Raw genomic sequence first — 6000 nt, forward strand, 5'->3', positions numbered from 1 at the left:
TACAAAGACATAAAATTGTGTATCATTTAAAGTCATTGATCTCTTCATTAGAAAGCCTATTTATTCAGGTTTAGAGTTGCATGCAAAACTAAAACAGAGAGGGCAGATTGCTTTAGTATGCCTGATGAGAAAAATCAGGTTTGGCATTTCTATGAGGACAGTTTATTGAATTGATATAAATGGCCTGAAATCTAAAATTTTCCTTTACTCCAGATAAAATCTGGACAAATTAAGTCCAGTACTAATTTTCCTAGAATGTCAAAGCAGTACAATAAAATAAGAAGCCAGTAGTATGCCTGATTTTATGTACTGCAGTTGTCTTGTCTAAATTATTGCAGTTTGTTCTTTATATACACCTGCAGTATTCACAGGATTTTACAACAAACACATCAAATGAGAGTACCTAAACCTTCAAATGAATCAGAACTGATTGTAAGTATTCTCTTACAAGACCTATATAAAAGTTTAGACTTATACTATTGCATTCTGTTATTTTCTCAGCATATTCAGGGATCATTTAAGTGGTTAATATTAGATGTGGCCAAAGTTGAGAGGAGGCAGAAACTTCCTTTACATTGAATTATACTGAAAATACTCAGAATGCTGTGCAGACAAAACAAACCAATCTTACAATACAGTCTTCCCTATGACTGAGAGTAAATGTGTACAAAATGATCAGCAATAGTATGCACATAAAAGTACTTAATACTGTGTATAGGGGATCCCTGGGTGGCTTGGCGGTTTAGCGCCTGCCTTCGGCCCAGGGCGTGATCCTGGAGTTCCAGGATCGAGTCCCACACCAGGCCCCTGCATGGAGCCTGCTTCTCCCTCTGCCTGTGTCTCTGCCTCTCTCTCTCACTCTGTCTCTCATGAATAAAAAAAATAAATAAATAATAATAATCTTAAAAAAAACTGTGTATAAATGAATGCATGGATTCATGAAAATTGAGATAGGCTGATTGATTTATCTTGCTTGTTAATGCAACTTCAGCTGAGAAACAGCCAAAAGTTGTGCTAATGTTTTATTGAAAATGTAGCAATAGAACCACATCATTAGATTTAGAATAGAGGTACCGTATATTCTGGTTTCAAACTTTGTTTTGAACACAGATTTCATTTCAAGTTCTAACAGCCAGAAAACTTGGTCAGTAAAGCTTATGGATGATCTCTTTCAGGTTGGAATAAAGGAAAGTAAAAAAAAAAAAAAAAAAAAAAAAAAAAGATACTAAGATGGGTATTCTGTTAGAATTATTATAGGAGGACCTTGCATTTGGACATCAATATTAAGATACTAGCTTTACCATTAACATTTCAGAAATGAATTTTTAAAATTCTTAATGTGACTTTTTGATGGTGAAGGTTTCTTTTCTCTCTTCCTCATAAGATTTGACACTTTGAATCCCCTTTTATCAATGTATTAACCACCAGCAGGCAATGTTGAGAGTCATTTGCTGAATGAGTGAATGAAGAGATCCTTTACAGTACAAGAATATCCAAAAGGATTTCCCCAAGGTATCCATTTTTCTGTTTTTATATTAAACTAACCCCATTAAATCTGTAGTAGTGAGAAGACAACTTTATAGAATTAAAAATTTAGGTCACTTTTGTGTTGTTAACCTTAGCATCATCCAAGGGCAAGCATATCTAAAAGTATATATGTTAATTCCATCTTGTTTCTAGAAGAATTAAATAAAACAGCAAAAATGACTTACTTGTATAATATATTGAGTGTTAGGTCAGAAATCTTAAATTTTTTAGAGATCTCTAGTTACTTTCTATCATTGCACGTGGAAAGCACTGTATTTCTGGTCAAATCCTACTAATCTAGTTCCCTTCCTCCCCCTTTTCTCTAATTATTTTGGAACTAGGAAAGTTTTATTTTCATGCTTTATCACAGGTCACCTTCAATAGCTTGCATTGTATACCTAAGTCTTTTAGACTATACATTCATATATAACCAAAAAAGCATACTCTAAGAATTTTCCAGGAACAGGAAACAAGAGGAAGAACAGATAATGAGAAAACACTTTGAAAATATTAAATAGCTATATGAATTTCCATTGAAATAGACACAGGGAAGAAACTAGAATTTTTTGTAAAAATAGAAGCAAGATATTCAGAATATATTGATAGAGGCAATTTCTTGAAAAGATTAAGGGATTGGCTATTTTCTATAAAAGAGTAAATTTCTTTCAAAAAAATTTTAGGAGAATAAATACTATGTATTATTTGTTATAGCCTCAATACCGCCAATCACCACAATTTAGTAGTAGTATATTCAGTTGAGCATTTAGACCAAATATCTTGAGATACTAAATAAGAAAGGTGAAACGTCAGACCAGAAAAAAATGGAAACATCTCATCCTATTCTAAAATATAATTTTTATATCATTTTATAGTTTGTATCTTAAAACTCAGTTTAGAAATCTTAAGCATTTTTGTGTGGTTTTCATGGTTATATAAAGACTTTCTCCTTGCCTATAAACTTTGAAAAATATTATATTTAGAGTCAGTATTGCAGACACATTTTTGAATTAGCATTTTCTTCTCTTTCTTTTTTATAGTCCTCCTCAGCATTATTGGTGGCAAGCAATGGCCCAAAACATTCACAACTACAGTTATAAAATTTCACTTATTCTCTCACAATAAGAAAAATATATTAAAAGTGGAGAATATGGGGATCCCTGGGTGGCTCAGCAGTTTAGCGCCTGCCTTCAGCCCAGGGTGTGATCCTGGAGTCCTAGGATCGAGTCCCACATCAGGCTTCCTGCATGGAGCCTACTTCTCCCTCTGCCTGTGTCTCTGCCTCTCTCTCTCTCTCTGGGTCTCTCATGAATAAATAAGTAAAATCTTTAAAACAAAAGTGGAGAATACATGTATGTTATTAGGTAGGAAGATTACTGTACTACTCTGTAACCAGTTCCTCCAGAAATTAGAAACTCAATCTTCATATATATATATATATATATATATATATATATATATATATATATATATATAGTTGACATACAATATTATTTAGTTTCAGGGGCAAAACATAATGATCCAACATTTATATATTATGAAATAATCATTATGATAAAAATGTAGTTCCCATCTACCATCATACAAAGTTAGTATAATATTGTTGACTATATGCCGTATGTTCTATACATTCCTGTGACTTGTTTTATAACTGGAATTTGTACCTCTTAATGCTCTTCACTTATTTTGCCACTTGCCCCTAACCCCTTTGCTCCAGCAACCACCTGTTTGTTTTCTGTATTTGTGAATATGTTTGTTTTGTTCATTTATTTTGTTTTTTAGATTCTACATCTAAGTGAAATCATGTGTTGTTGTTCTCTGATATATATGCACACATATATATCACATTTTTATCCATTCATCTATTGATGGACACTTCCATATTTGGCTATTGTAAATAATGCTGTAGTGAACACAGGGGTGCATATAGCTTTTTTGGATTGGTGTTTTTGTTTTCTTTGGATAAATATCCAGGAGTGGAATTGCTAACCTATATGATATTTCTATTTTTAATTTTTTGAGGAATTTCTATAGGGGCTGCACCAATGTATATTATGGGAAGGTTCCCTTTTCTCCATGTCTTCTCCAATGGTTGTTATTTTTTATATTTTTGATATTAGTCATTCTGACAGGTATGAGGTGATAATCTCATTGTGTCTTTTATTTGCATTACCCTGATAATTAACGATGTTGAGCACCTTTTCATATGCCTGTTGGCTACCTAGATGTCTTGGAAAAATGTTTATTCAGGTCCCTTGCCCACTTTTTAACTGGATTGTTTGTAGTTTTGGTGTTGAGTATATATATTGTGGATATTAACCCCTTATCAAGATATATTACTTGCAAATATTTTCTTCTATTCAGTAGGTTCCCTATTTGTTTTGTTGATAGTTTCCCTTCACTGTGCAAAAGCGTTTTAATTTGATGTAGTCCTGATTATTTATTTTTGCATTTGTTCTTGTTGCGTGATGATGAGACAAAGCCTTTTTTTTTTTTTTTTTTTTTTTTGCTAAGACAATGACCAAGATTTACTGCCTATGTTTTCTTTTAGGAGTTTATGACTTTAGTTCTTACATTTAGGTCTTTAATCCATTTTCAGTTTATTTTTGTATATAAGAAACTGGTCCAGTTTCATTCTTTTGCATGTAGCTATTTAGTTTTTCCAGCACCATTTATTGAAGAGACTGTCTTTTCCCCATTGTATGTTCTTGCCTTGATCATAGATTAATTGGCCATATAAGTGTGGATTTATTTCTGGACTCTCTATTCTGTTCCATTGTTCTGGGTTTCTGGTTTTGTTCCAGTACCATATATAGTTTTGATTACCACAGCTTTGTAGTATAGTTTGAAACCTCAGAGTATGATACTTCCTGCTTTGTTTTTTCTTGATTGCTTTGGCTATTGGGGGTAGGTGCTTGGGCTATTGGGGCTGTGGTTTCATATAGATTTTAGGATTATTTGTTCTAGTTCTATGAAAAATACTACTGATAGGGATTGTGTTCAATCTGCAGATTGCTTTGGGTAGTATGGACAATGTTAATTCTCCCAATTCATGATTATGGTATATATTCCCATTTATTTGTGTAATCTTCTGTTTCTTTTATCAAAGTCTTATAGTTTTCAGAGGACAGGTCTTTTACCTTCTTGGTTAGATTTATTCCTAGGTATTTTATACTTTTTGATGTAATTGTAAATAGGATTGTTTTCTCAATTTCTCTTTATGATAGTTTGTTGTTAGCACATAGAAACACAACAAATTTCTGGATATTAGTTTTGTATCCTGCAACTTTGCTGAATTCATTTATTAGTTCCAGTAGTTTTTCTGGTGAAGTCCTTAGGGTTTTCAACATACAATATCATATCATCTGCAAATAGTAACAGTTTTATTTTTTCCTTACCATGTGGATGCCTTTTATTTCTTTTTCCTGACTGCTGTGTCGGAGATTCCCAGTACTATGTTGAATAAAAGTGACAAGAGTGGGCAGTCTTGTCTAGTTCCTGATCCTAGAGGAAAAGCTTTCAGCTTTTCACCGTTTCAGCTATGATGTTAGCTGGGGGTTTGTCACATAGCCTTTATTTATGTTGAGGTATGTTCCCTCTATACCCACTTTGTTGAGAGTGTTTATCATAAATGGATATTGGATTTTGTCAAATGCTTTTTCTGCATCTATTGAGATGACTATATGATTTTTATCTTTCATTTTGCTAATGTGGTACATCACATTGATTTGTGGATATTAAACCATCCTTGCATTCCTGGAATGATCTCACTTAATCATGGTGTATGATCCTTTGGATTTATTGTTAAATTTGGTTTACTAATATTTTGTTGAGGATTTTTGCATCTATATTCATGAGGGATGTTGGCCTGGAGAGAGAGAGAGAGAGAGAGAGAGAGAGAGAGAGAGAGACTCTCTCTTTGGCATTGGTATCAGGGTAATGCTGGTCTTGTAGAATGAATTGGGAAGTGTTCCTTTTCTATTTTTTTTGGAATAGTTTGAGAAGGATAGGTATTAACTCTTTAAGTGTTTGGTAGAGGGGCACTGAGTGGCTCAGTCAGTTAAGCATCTGACTTGATTTGAGCTCAGGTCATGATCTCAGGGTCATGGGATTGAACCCTGCACTGGGCTCCACGCTTGGTGTGGAGTCTGCATGAGATTCTCTCCTTCTTCTCTCTGCCCTCCCCCCCAATCAATCAACCCCCCCATCAATCATATTCATATAGATATATATAATTCATATATATATATATAATCATATTATATATAATATGATTATATATATCTCTTAAAAAAATGTTTGGTAGAATTCACCTTTGAGGCCATCTGGTCCTGGACTTGTTTGCTGGCAGTTTGCTGATTATTGATTCAATTTCATTACCAGTAACTGGTCTGGTCAGTTTTTCTATTTCTTCTTAATTTAATGTTGGAAGACTGTATGTTTCTAGGAATTTATCTATTTCTTGTAGGTTGTCCA

This window comes from Canis lupus, chromosome 3 (genome assembly GCF_048164855.1).
Source record: "Canis lupus baileyi chromosome 3, mCanLup2.hap1, whole genome shotgun sequence".
NCBI classification, from domain to species: Eukaryota; Metazoa; Chordata; class Mammalia; order Carnivora; family Canidae; genus Canis; species Canis lupus.